The following is a 13995-nucleotide window of genomic DNA, read 5'->3' as shown; positions in this document are numbered from 1 at the left end:
AGTGCACCAGCTCAGAAAAAGGGTGGCGGCTGGGGATATAGGGAGAGTAAAGAGTAGAGGAGGGAATACGGTCCTGGACCCAGTGGAGGTGAATGAGGTATTTAAGGACTTTTACAGAGAATTATATGCGTCGGAGACCCCGGCGGGGTGGAGGGGATGAGGCAGTTTTTGGGTCAGTCGAGGTTCCCGAGGGTGGATGAGTATCTGCTAGAAGGGCTGGAAGGGGCCAGGCGGCTACCCGGTGGAATTCAGAGATATTGAGCCCACTGCTGGTGAGGACATTTAATGAAGCAAGAGAGAAGGGAGTCCTCCCCCCAACAATGTCGCAAGCCTCAATTTCATTGATCCTGAAACGGGAGAAGAATCGGGAGCAATGCGGGTCATACAGGCCAATTTCTTTACTGAATGTGGAAGTCAAACTGGTGGCTAAGATACTGGCCACAAGGATAGAGGATGGTGTCCCGGGGGTGATGGGGGAAGACCAGACGGGATTTGTAAAGGGAAGACAACTCAAGGCCAATGTTCAAAGGCTTTTAAATGTTATTATGATGCCCTCAGAAGGAGGGGAGATGGAGGTGGTGGTAGCAATGGATGCGGAAAGTCTTTTGATCGGGTGGAGTGGGATTACCTGTGGAAGGCGCTGGGAAGGTTTGGATTTTGTGAGGGCTTAATTGACTGGGTGCGGTTGCTCTATCAGGCACCAGTGTACGTACGAACGGGCTGAGGTCGGGGTATTTTAAACTGCACCGAGGGACGAGGCAAGGGTGCCCCCTCTCCCCGTTACTGTTGGCTCTGGCCATAGAGCCATTGGCCAAGGTGTTAAGAGCCTCTAGGAACTGGAAAGGGCTGGTTCGGGGTGGAAGGGGGGGATGGGTGGAGCACCGGGTCTCGCTTTACGCAGATCACCTACTCTTTAATATTTCAGACCTTTTGGAGGGGATGGGAGAAGTTATGCGGATCCTCGGGGAATTTGGTAATTTTTCGGGGCATAAATTGAACATGGAGAAAAGCGAGATGTTCTCGATCCAGGCAAGAGGGCAGAAGAGACTGGGATAGCTGCCGTTTAGAACAGTAGGAAGGAGCTTTCGGTACCTGGGAATCCAGCTGGCCCGGGAATGGGAGGCACTACACAAGTTAAACCTATCCCAGCTCGTAGAACAAATGAAAGAGGACTTAAGAGATGGGACATGCTACGCTATCACTGGCGGGGAAGATACAGACCGTGAAAATGACGGTCCTCCCCAGATTTCGGTTTGTCTTTCAGTGCCTCCCCATCTTCATCTGAAGGGCCTTTTTCAGGCAGGTGAATAAGGTTATTGCGGGCTTTGTGTGGGCGGGTAAAACCCCGCGAGTGAAGAAAGTGTTGCTGGAGCGCAGTCGGGGGGGAGGGTGGGTTGGCGCTGTCGAACTTTGGCAATTACTACTGGGCGGCTAATATAGCAATGATTAGGAAGTGGGTAGTGGGAGAGGAGTCGATGTGGAAGCGGATGGAGGCTGCGTCATGTAAAGACACAAGTTTGGGAGCACTGATATTGGCACTTCTTCCGTTCTCGCCGGCCCGATACTCCACAAGTCCGGTGGTGGTGGCAGCTCTGAGAATCTGGGGGCAGTGGAGGAGATATGAGAGAGTGGGGGGAGCCTCGGTTTGGACCCCGATTTATAATAATATTCGGTTTGTACCGGGGAGGCTGGATGGTGGGTGCCGGAGATGGCAGAGAGCAGGAATTAAGAGGCTGGGGGATCTATTTATAGACGGGAGCTTCCCCAGCTTGAAAGCCTTGGAGGATAAATTTAAATTGCCAGCAGAGAATGGGTTTAGGTATTTGCAGGTGCGAGACTTCTTCAGAAGGCGGGTTCCGGCCTTCCCGCTGCTGCCGCCATGGGGGATACAGGACAGATAGTCTCCAGTACCTGAGAGGGGAAGGTGTCAGATATTTACCAGGAACTTTTGGATGCAGAGGAAACTCCAGTGGAGGAGCTGAAGGGCAAGTGGGAGGTCGAGCTAGGACGAGTGATAGAGGCGGGTCTGTGGGCGGATGCCCTAAGCAGGATTAATACATTCTCATCATGTGCCAGGCTTAGCCTGATACAATTCAAGGTAGCCCACCAGGCACACATGACGGTGGCGCAGATGATCAAGTTTTTTGGGGTAGAGGGCAGGTGTGCGAGGTGCACGGGAAGCCCAGCAGATCATATCCACATGTTTTGGGAATGCCCGAAGCTTAGAGGGTTTTGGCAGGGTTTCGCTAAGGCAATGTCCACAGTACTCAAAACACGGGTGGTGCCGAGTCCGGAGGTGGCGATCTTTGGAGTGTCGGAAGAGCCGGGAGTGCAGGGGGGGCCTTTGTCTCCCCGGTAGCCCGGAGACGGATCTTATTAATGTGGAGGGACTCAAAGCCCCCGAGCGTAGAGACCTGGGTTAGTGACATGGCCGGGTTTCTCAGTCTTGAGAAAGTAAAGTTCGCCTTAAGAGGGCCAATGGTTGGGTTCACCCGGAGGTGGCAGCCGTTGGACGACTTTCTCCGGGAAAATTAAAATGTCAGGAGAAGCAGAATTCTAAAGGGAAGGGGGGGGGGAAAAGAGGGCCGGACTGTTGTTTTATGGTTGGGGGGTGTGAAGATTGTGATGGGGGTGGAAATGTTTATTATACCATGTTTATGTCGCTGTTATTGTTATTATTATAAAAACTTGCAAATACCCTAATAAAAATATTTTTTTTTTAAATAAAACAAAAAACAGGAGTTGGCCACCTAGCCCCTCGAGCCTGCTCTGCCTTTCAATAAGATCATGGCCGATCTTTTATAGACTCAGCTCCACTTACCTCCATGCTCACCATAACCCTTAATTCCTTTACTGTTTAAAAATCTATCTTTGCCTTAAAAGTATTCAACGAGGTAGCCTCAACTGCTCTCCTGCGCAAGGAATTCCACAGATTCACAACCCTTTGGGTGAAGAAGTTCCTCCTCAACTCAGTCCTAAATCTTCTCCCCTTATTTTGAGGCTATGCCCCCTGGTTCTGGTACCTGCGCCTTTTGAAATGCAGTCTCTCCCCTCTCCCCACAATGTTTAAAATGAACTCTCTTCTCTCACCAAGCTTTTTGAAATTGACTCTCTCCTCGCTTTTCGAAGTTAACTCTTTCCTCTCTCTCTCCGCTCTTTTTAAAATGAACTTTCTAGTCTCCCCCGCCCCTTTAGAAATAAACTCCATCATCTCTCCACATCCTTTTTGAAACAAACTCTCTCCTCTCTCCCAGCCCTTTTTGAAAAAAGACACCCAGGTGCCCTTTCTAATCCCATCTTTGTGTACGTGGCCAATAGCCTTGCAGCTGACAGAATTTCAGACGCAGGTACTTTTTTTAAAAAAGCGCTTAGTCCCTGCCTCCACCATCTATTCAGGCAGCAAATTCCAGACACCCACCATCCTCTGTCTAAATGTTTTTCCTCATCACACCTTTAATCCTTTTGCTACTTAGCTCGAGTCTATGGCCACTGTTCTTTGAACTCTCTGCCAAGGGAAACAGATTCCTCCCGTCTGCTCTCCAGCCCTCTTAATTTGGTATACCTCAATCATGCCACCCCTCAGCTTTCGTTGTTCCATAAAAAGCAAACCCAACCTCACCAACCTCTCCTCGTAGCTACGATTTCCAACTCCGGCAACATTCTTGTAAATCTTCTCTGCACCCTCTCCAGAGCAATTACGTCCTTCCTCTAATGTGGTGACCACAAGTGGGCACAATACAGTTGTGGCCTCACCAGTGTCCATCATTACATCCCTACTTTTGAAGGCCAATGAAGGTAATCGCTCCACTTGCCTTCTTTACAACCTTATCTACCTGTACTGCTACCTTTAGGGAACTGTGAATTTGCACGCCAACATCTCTAACTTCATCGACCCCTCTCAGGATATTCTCGTTAATTGTGTATTCTCTTTTACTGTTTGACCTCTCTAAATGCATTACCTCATACTGGCCCTGTCCTGCCCACTCCACCAACCTATCTTTAGCACTTTGGAGCCTCTGCACTATACGGTCAATTTTTGTGTCGTCTGCAAATTGACCACGGTAGCACAGTGGGTAGCATTGTTGCTTCACAGCTCCAGGGTCCCAGGTTCGATTCCTGGCTTGGGTCACTGTCTGTGTGCAGTCTGCACATTCTCACCGTGTCTGCGTGGGTTTCCTCCGGGTGCTCCGGTTTCCACCCACAAGTCCCGAAAGACGTGCTGTTAGGTGAATTTTATATTCTGAATTCTCCCTCTATTTACACAAACAGGCGCCAGAATGTGGCGACAAGGGGCTTTTCACAGTAACTTCATTGCAGTGGGAATGTAAGCCTACTTGTGACAATAAAAATTATTATAAATTGCCCCCACATTCAACTCCAAATCCTTATTGTATAAAACAAACAGCAGGGGTCCCAACAGATAGCCCTGCAGCACACCACTTAAAACAGCTTTCCTTTCGCAATGGCAGCCAGTGACAATTACCCTTTGTTTCCTGTTGGTAACCCAACTTTGTATCCTATTTGCCACATTACATACATCCCATGGGCTTTTACGGTTTTCATCACTCTGACCTGTGGAGTAACTACTTACACGACTGTACTCAACCAATCTGTTGCTTCCATTTGCCCCATGTCATTTATGAATCTTGACATCAGCCCAGGAGCACCAAAACTCCAGCTAGCATTCCATGCTCAGTCTTGCTCTTTCTTGTGCTCTTTATCTCCTGTTTCCATTTTAGTGTAGCTCTTTCTCACATTCTTATATATCCACGGCTCCACTCTCAGTCTCGCTCTTCACTAAGAATCCATGCATGGATCTTCTTCTATAATGCATCATTACCATTAAACGATCTATCATTTCCTCTCCCACACATCAATATCCTTTCCCATTGCTTCAAATTTTACCTTTGGATTGCACCTGAAACCACATTTCCTGTTTTCCCTACTCTGACCATTTTTTATGGACCACTGTTCCTTCCTGTCACACTCTGGCTACCATCACCTGCATCGATACCCTGCACAATTGCCTTGTAATTTCTCTTTAAATTTCCAAATCTCTCATGAGGTGAACCCTTGTCCCCACGACTTGGTTGAAATCTGTTTAAGGCGCTATTTATGCAACTTGCCAGGACATTGGAACCTGCATGATTTAGATAAAACGAGTTCCCATGATACAGCTACCTTTTTCTCCAGTACTGACCATAAGACATAGAAGGAGAAGTAGGCCATTCGACCCATCAAGACTAATCCACCATTCAATGAGATCATGGCTGATCTGATATAATCCTCAACTCCGGGGCGGCATGGTGGTGCAGTGGTTAGTACTGCTGCCTCACGTGGCTGAGGACCCAGGTTTGATCCTAGCCCTGGGTCACTGTCCATGTGGAGTTTTCACATTCTCCCCATGTTTGCGTGGGTCTCACTCCCACAACTCAGAAGACGTGCAGCGTAGATGGATTGGCCATGCTAAATTGGCCCTCAATTGGAAAACAATTGGGGACTTTAACATCGCAAAGAAAATCCTCAACTCCACTTTCCCACCATATCGCCATAACCCTTGACGCTCTACTTGATAAAAAAATATCTGTCTACTGGTGCCAGTGCTCCATGAATTGAAACATATTCCTCCCCCTGAAATCTTTGCTGGGGAGAAATGCCTGGATCTTATTTCCCCTATGTTAGTTTGCTGGATCAGGTGGTAATCCAGAGATCATTGCATTCCTACCTCTGTTCCATTTAGCTCCTGTTTGGGCAGCATGCTGGCACAATGGTCAACACTGTTGCCTTACAGCAGCAGGCACCCGGGTTCAATTCCAGCCTTGTGTGACTGTCTGTATGGAGTTTCCACATTCACCAGGTGCTCCGTTTTCCTCCCACAGTCCAAATGTGTGCAGTCTGAGTGGATTGGCTATGCTAACCTTGCCCTTAGCGTCCAAAGAGGTGCAGGTTGGGTGGTATTATGGAGATGGGTAGAGGACTGGGCCTTGTTAGGGTGCTCTTTCAGAGGGTCGGTGCAGACTCGATGGGCTAATGGCCTCCTACTGTTTTGTAGGATCCTGTGGTTCCATGTTCATACTCCCTCAGCAGGACCTTTTTCTTCATCCTAACAATGTGGTTGGCACCAAGGTGGCCCACTGCAACTGGATCCTTTTCCTCCAAATCCTGCTCCAGTGGCGAGGTGATGTCCTGAACTTTGGCACCCGGCAGGCCTTCGAGGACCCATGCACTCGGCTGCAGAGAATAGCTAATTTTTCTTTTTTGAAGGGAAAACACTGGAAATATTCAGAACGTCCGGTTACAGATGCGGAGGGAGAAAGGTTTCATGTGACATGCCATCCCACCTCAGACTGAAATAAAATGCTTACCCAATGATTGGTGGCTGCGCTCCCACAATCCCCTGCGCCCCAGAAACCGCTCTATTCGGCCTGGTCAGTTGCCGAGGCCCTGACAGTGCGCATGCTCACCAGGGCCAGGCGCGGAGCATTCTGGACGGGTCCTTTGTTCCGAGTCGGCTCGGTCGAAATGTGAGAAGAGGCCGGCAACCGGCGGACAGGATGAGGGAGGCGCTGCACCATCCGATTAAGTGGAGCGATGCATCATCGATTTAACGGTAACGACCGCTTCCATCCCGCGCAAATCTCTGCACCGCACACCCGCCGAGCACGGCCGCCCTGACTCGGGGGCCTGAGACCTGCACTGAAAGATCCTGAACCTGCCTTCCTCCAGCCGCAGTGCGCACGCTCTGTGCAGTCTTGATTGCGTGAGGCGGGGCCTTCCTACGCCTGCGCAGTGCGCTCCACCCGTCGCAGACTGGTCAAATGAAGAGGATTGAGAAGCAGGAGTGAGGCCACTCAGCCTATCGATCCTGCTGCGCTATTCAATGAGATTGTGCACGATCTGGTTGTAACCTGAACCCCACATTCCTGCCTTCCCTCCTGATAACAAGAAGCTATCTACCTCTGCCTTAAAATATTCACTGTAAGAGGTCTTACAACACCAGGTTAAAGTCCAACAGGTTTGTTTTGAATTATTAGCTTTTGGAGCACTGCTCCTTCCTCAGGTGAATCTTTAAAATATTCAAAGATTCTGCTTCCACTTCCTTTTGAGGAAAAGAATTCCAGAGATTCATGACACTCTGAGAGAATAAAAATTGATCTTTTTTAAACCAGCAACTCCTTATTTTTAAACAGTGACCCTGAGCTAGAAATGTGGCCGCAAGAGGAAACCACAAGGAACCAGATGTGGGAGTTGAATACAATAATAATAATCTTTATTATTGTCACAAGTAGGCTTGCATTAACACTGCAATGAAGTTACTGTGAAAAGCACCTAGTTGCCACACTCCAGCACCTGTTCGGGTACACGGAGAATTCAGAATGTCCATTCACCGAACAAGCATATCTTTTGGGACTTGTGGGAGGAAACCGGACCACCCGGACGAAACCCAAGCAGACACGGGGAGAACGTGCAGACTCCGCACAGACAGTGACCCAAGCAGGGTATTCAGTATTTCGGAAAGATAGACAAAAAGGAAAAGGAGATGTTGTAGCTTTTCCAGTAAAGGAAGGGATCAGTGCTGTAGTGAGAAATTATGGAGGCACTAGAGACCAAGATGTGGAATAAGAAATGGCAAAGGATGTAAGTCTTGCGGGAGTAATCGATAGGTCCTGAAACAGTAGTTCAGCAGTGGGGCACAGTATAAACCAGGAAATATTGGAGGCTTGGAAGTTAGGTACTACAATATTTATGGATGCTTTTAATATGCATACAGAATGGATTCGTAAAATTGGCAAGATGATCCTTGACGGAGAATTAATTGAATGTATTAGAGATTGTTTCTTGGAGCAATAAGTTGTTGAATCAACCAAGGAGCAGACTATTTTGGATTTGGTATTGTATAATGAGGAGGGATTAATTAATTACCTCATAGTTATGGATCCTCCAGGAAAAAGTGATGATAGCATGATAGAATTTCAAATTCAGTTTGAGTGCAACAAACTGGATCCCCACAGTTATGTTCTGGAGTTAAACAAAGGTAATTACTTTGGCATGAGAACAGGTTTAGCATGTATGGACTAGAAAGAAAGCCTAAAAGGTAGGACAGTTGATGAGCAATTGTTTAAGCAGATATTCAATTCCCCCCAACTAAAATATATTCCAGAGAGGAAGAAAGATTGTCAGAAGGGAGAAACATCCAAGTCTAACCAAGGAAGTTAAAGATAACATAAAGACAAAAAATAAGGCATATATTGCAAAGGCTAGTCACAGGCTGGAAGATTGGGAAACTTTTAAAGATCAACAAAGGGTTAATTTTAAAAAACAATGGTAAATTATGAAAGAAAACTAGCACAAAATATAAAAAAGGACAGCAAAACTTCCATAAGTATATAAAAGAGAAGAGAATAGCTAAAGTGAATGTTGGTCCCTTGGAGAATGAGACTGGGGAGTTAATAGTGTGCAACACAGAAATAGCAGAGACATTAAATCAATATTTTGCTATAGCTTTCACAGTGGAGAACATGGGTACCAACCCAATAGTAATAGGTAATAGAACGGGTGGAACTTTGAACAATTATCATCATTAGGGAAAAAGTAGTAAACAAACTATTGGGATTGAAAGCAGACAAGTCCTCAGGTCCTGATGGTCTATCATAGAATTTACAGTGCAGAAGGATGTCATTCAGCCCATCAAGTCTGCACCTGTTCTTGAAAGAGCACCCTACCCAAGCCCACACCTCCACACTATCCCAGTAACCCCACCTAACACTAAGGGCAATTTTGGACACTAAGGGCAATTTAGCATGGCCAATCCACCTAACCTCCACATCTTTGGACTGTGGGAGGAAACCAGAACACCCGGAGGAAACCCACGCACACACGGGGAGAACGTGCAGGCTCCGCACAGACAGTGACACAAGCTGGGAATCGAAACTGGGACCCTGGAGCTGTGAAGCAATTGTGCTAACCATTATGCTCCCATGCTGCCCTGTAGGTCTACATTGTAGGGTCTCAAAGGAAGTAGCAGCAGAAGTAGTGGATCAATTGGTTATATTATTCCACAATTTCCTGGATGCAGAAAAGTGGGTTATAAAAAGCATACTGTAACACTCTTACTCAAAAAGGGAGGGAGGCAGAAAGTGGGAAACTATAGTTAGTTTAATACCTGTCATTGGAAAATTGTTAAAATCTATTATTAAGGAAGTAATAACAGGCCATTTATTTGAATTTATTGTCATGTGCACCGAGGTACAGTGAAAAGTATTGTTCAGCGCACAGACTAGACCGATCATCCATACATTAAAAACATAGGACACGGGATAAATATACAATGTAAATACATAGACGTAGACATCGGGTGAAGCATGCGGAGTGTAGTGCTACTGAATAGAGAAAATGAATGGAGAGCTCAGTTCATTCTATAAGAGGGTCATTCAGGAGTCTGGTAACAGTGGAAATAAGCTGTTTTGAAACTGTAGTGCGTGTTCTCAAACTTGTGTATCTCCTGCCCAATGGAAGAGGTTGAAAGAGTGAATAACCTGGTGGGAGGGGTCTTTGATTATGCTGCCTGCCATCCCAAGACAGCAGGAGGTGTAAACAGAGTCAATGGATGGGAGGTGGGTTCCTATGATGGACTGGGGTGTGTTCACAACTGTAGTTTCTTACGATCTTGGGCTGAACAATTGAAATACCAGGCTGTGATGCAGGCAGGTAGGATGCTATCTATGGTGCACCTGTAAAAGTTGGTACGGGTCAGTGTGGACATGCCGAATTTCCTTAGTTTCCTGAGGAAGTATCGGTGCTGTTGCGCTTTCCTGGTCGTCGGACGTGGGTGGACCAGGCCAGATTGTTGGTGATGTGCACAAGTAGGAATTTGAAGTAGTCAACCACCTCCACGTCAGCACCACTGGTGTAGACAGGGGTGTGTACGATAGTTTGCTTCCTGAAGTCAATGGCCAGCTCCTTCGTTTTGCTGACATTGAGGGAGAAATTTTGAAAGTCAAAACGCAATCCATCAGAGTTAGCAGGGTTTTTTGAAAGGTATACCGTGTGAGACTATTTTCTGGACTTCTTCGAAGATCTAACAAGACAAGTGGGTAATGGGGATTCTGTATATGTAGTATAAGTGGACTTACAGAAGGCATTTGCTAAGGTGCTGCACAAAAAGTTAATATACAAGGTAAGATCATTGGGTTTAGAGGTAATTTATAATGTTGCTCTGTTTCTGTGGTTCTAAATATGGCGGTCAATATGGTCGCCTTCCTTAATTCTAATTATGTTTGCTTTAAAGTCGCCAGGTAACTCTCGATACCGCCACAAGGTTCAAACCCGAATACTGATCAAAGAGCCAATACACCAGTTAGTCAGTTCAAAGTCAATACTATTTATTTCACACACAGCAATATCTACTCATGCACAAAGTACTACAAACTAAACGATCTCTTATGCTAACGCTCTACTTAGCTTCGGGTGCCCACTCAGTCAGAGGAACAATGGCCGTTGTTCGGATCCGAGGTTGCTGGGTTCAAAATGGTACAGGAGAACAGCTAAGGTCGTCCGTCTGGTAGCGAGTGTTGACCTTGGACTTACTTGCTTCTGGTGCAGCTGGTGGACGGGTGACTCCGCTTTGAGAGCCAAGTCCAAGAGAGCGATTCTCTCTCGGGGTTTCTTCTTATACCCGGAGGGGCTTTGTGCGCTTTTGGGCGGGCCTTAAACTTGGCCCCAATTAATTGGGCCGCTTCTTGATCACTGGCATTGATCTTGACCAATAAAGGGGTGGGTGCCCTGATGGCTGGGCGTGTCTTTGGTGGCCGTTAGCCTGGCTTTGTTTGTGCTTTCGGTTTGGGGAACTGGCGCCGGGATGCCTGGAGCAGTATCGGTTGCTTGAGTGTCTTTCCTTTGTTCCCGGAGATGGGCCATCACTATGTTAGTTGACATATAGTTTCAGTCCCGCCTGGGAGCTGCCTTCCCAATACGCATACAGGCTCTGTGCTTGCTTGCTTTCCTAACATTGTCCATAGTTCCCGACATTCATTGCTGTTGCTAACTTTTGGTTGGTTCAATTGGCTCTGTCTTACAACCTTTGCTCTCGAGTCGCCAGGTATCTTTATGATACCGCCATGAGGTTCAAGTTCAAGTAATGATCAATAACCCAATACACCAATTAGTAAGATTCAAATCAAAGCACATTTATTATACACAGTAAATCGCTACTCATGCATAAATTCTACTTCTAAGCTACTTCTACAACTAACAGGCCTATACTTAGCTTCGGACTGGCCCATCAGGTCAGGGGAACAAATGGCCTTTCGTTTGGGTTCTGAGTCTGCGGGATTCAAAAGCTGGTATGGACTGGTAGCTAGGAGCGCCTATCTCCTAGCGAGCGTTGACTTAAGACTTACGGTCTTTTGGCGGCAGCTGAACAGGTCACGGTCAAGGGTTGCTTCGCGTTGCTGAGTGACCCTGTCAAGAAGGACGATTTGAACTTGGGGGCTTAACTTTATAGTCCCCAGGGGCTTCCCGCCTTTCGGGGCGAACCCTGTACCTGGTTCCAAGTGATTGGACTTCGTTCCCATCACTTAGTTCGATTTCTCCAATACTGGAGCGGTTCCCTGATTGATGGGCAGTCTTGAGGTGTCCGTTAACCTCTTTTGTGTTGGCTCCTGCTGGCGCCGAGGAGTCTGTCTTGGCCTTGTTTATCGCAAATGTTTTGATTGTTACCGGGGATCGCTCATTAGTATGTAGATGGCTGCTACATTATTATGCAGATGGCTGCTTGTATCGATGCTGTCTGGGCATTTGCAGAGTTTAATACACAGTTAACCTGCACCTGCTAGTTTCTGTCTGTGTTGGCTGAATTTCCCTTCAGCCTTTGCTGTTCTCCATTTTACGTCGGGAGTTGGCCACCCCAGGTGGCTACATTGCGAGCATCCATTTTGTATTCTGTAAGTGGCCATCCCAGATGGCTACAATTAGCTTGGTGGAAGACTGGCTAACCAACAGAAGGCAGAGAGACAGGATAAATGGGTCTTTACAGGTTGCCAAGATGTAAATAGTGGGGTGCCACAGGGTTCGGTTCTTGGGCCTCAACAATTTATTATATATATCAATGACTTGGCTGCTGCGATAGAAGGTACCATAGCCAAATTTTCAGTTTACACTAAAATAGGTTGGATAGTAAGTTGCAATGAGAAAATAAGAAATTTACAAATGGATAGAGACAGGTTAGCTGAGTGGGACAACATTTGGCAGGTGTAGTTCAATTTGGACAAGTGTGAGGGTATCCATTTTGTTCAGAAAAATGGAAAGGTAACTTATTATCTAAATGGAGAGAAACTTCAGAGTGCTTCGGTGAAGAGGAACCTGGGTGACCTTGTGGATGAATGGCACAAATCTAGTCTGCACGTAATCACATGGTGCGGAAGAGGCCATTTGGCCAATGAAGTCTGCGCCAACACGTGGCGAACACCTGACCTACCTACCTCATCCCATTTTCCAGCAATTGGCCCATACCCTTGAATGTTATGACATGCCAAATGATCGTACAGGTACTTTTTAAAGGATGTGAAGCAACCCGCCTCTATCATCCTTCCAGGCAGTGCATTACATACTGTCAGCAACCTCGGGTTAAAAAAGATTTTCCCCTTAAACCTTCACCTTAAACTTGTGTCTCCTCGTGACTGACCCTTCGCCGAAGGAGAACAGTTGCTCCCGACCCACCCTGTCCATGCCCCTCATAATCATGTATACCTTGATCAGGTCGCCCCTCAGTCTTCCCTGCTGCAACAAAAACAGCCCAAGCCTATCCAACTTCTCTTCGTAACATAAATGTTCCATGCCAGGCAACACCCTGGTGAATCTCCTCTGCAATCACACCTTTCCTATAATCTGGTGACCAGAACTTCACACAATACTCCAGCTGTGGCCTCATCAAAGTTCTATACAACTTCAACATGACCTCCCTGCTTTTGTAATCTATGCTTGATTGATAAAAGAAAGTGTCCCATATGACTTTCACCGCCCTATTAACCTGCACTTCCACCTTCAGAAACCTTTTTTTTTTTTAAATATATTTTATTGAAATTTTTTTCCCAAACAACAATTTTTCCCCTCTTACAAAGCAAACGCAACAATAACAATACAGAAATTTTTAACAATACACAAGTAACAAAACCCCTTTATCTTTGACCTAAACTAAACTAACCCCCCCCCCCCCTCCCCCCCCCTTCCCCCTGGGTTGCTGCTGCTGGTCATCTGTCTTCCCTCTAACGTTCCCCTAGGTAGTCGAGAAATGGCTGCCACCGCCTGGTGAACCCTTGAGCCGATCCTCTCAGGGCAAACTTTATCTGCTCCAGTTTAATGAACCCCGCCATATCATTTACCCAGGCCTCCAGTCCGGGGGGTTTCGCCTCCTTCCACATGAGTAGGATCCTGCGCCGGGCTACTAGGGACGCAAAGGCCACAACGTCGGCCTCTTTCGCCTCCTGCACTCCCGGCTCTTCCGCAACTCCAAATAGAGCTAACCCCCAGCCTGGTTTGACCCGGGCCTTCACCACCCGCGAAATCACTCCCGTCACTCCCTTCCAAAACCCTTCCAGTGCCGGACACGCGCAAAACATATGTGCGTGGTTTGCCGGGCTCCCGCCACACCTCCCACATTTGTCCTCCACTCCAAAGAACCTGCTCAATCTTGCTCCCGTTATGTGTGCTCTATGTAGCTCCTTAAATTGAATCAGGCTAAGCCTGGCGCATGAGGAAGAGGAATTTACCCTGCTTAGGGCATCAGCCCACATACCCTCCTCTATGTCCTCCCCAGTTCTTCTTCCCACTTTCCTTTTAGTTCGCCCACCGACTCCTCCCCCTCTTCCCTCATCTCTCGGTAAATCTCTGACACCTTGCCCTCTCCGACCCACACCCCTGAAAGCACCCTGTCCTGTATCCCCTGTGTCGGGAGCAACGGAAATTCCCTCACCTGTTGTCTAGTAAACGCCCTCACCT

General features: G+C 47.2%; 1 protein-coding gene and 1 long non-coding RNA gene across 7 annotated transcripts in view; one reads left to right on the top strand and one right to left on the bottom strand.

Annotated features, from left to right (window-relative positions):
• The window catches only part of LOC140390228 (uncharacterized), a 72951-nt gene extending 66203 nt beyond the window's left edge, over positions 1 to 6748 (bottom strand). For 2 of the 5 annotated variants that reach the window (XM_072475202.1, XM_072475206.1), the window contains exon 1: positions 6366 to 6748. The gene's annotated coding sequence lies outside the window, so the exon portion shown is untranslated. Of the gene's footprint in view, positions 1 to 5725; positions 6325 to 6365 lie in introns of those variants that run through there. The other 3 variants (XM_072475201.1, XM_072475205.1, XM_072475203.1) reach the window with 2 other exon arrangements.
• Positions 6474 to 13995, top strand: part of LOC140390235 (uncharacterized) — a 77535-nt gene continuing 70013 nt past the window's right edge. For both annotated transcript variants that reach the window (XR_011934595.1, XR_011934594.1), the window contains exon 1: positions 6474 to 6610. This is a non-coding gene — a long non-coding RNA (uncharacterized lncRNA). The remainder of the gene's footprint in view (positions 6611 to 13995) is intronic.

Source organism: Scyliorhinus torazame, chromosome 14 (assembly GCF_047496885.1).
Source record: "Scyliorhinus torazame isolate Kashiwa2021f chromosome 14, sScyTor2.1, whole genome shotgun sequence".
NCBI lineage: Eukaryota > Metazoa > Chordata > Chondrichthyes > Carcharhiniformes > Scyliorhinidae > Scyliorhinus > Scyliorhinus torazame.
This window is presented reverse-complemented; position numbering and strand designations above follow the sequence as displayed.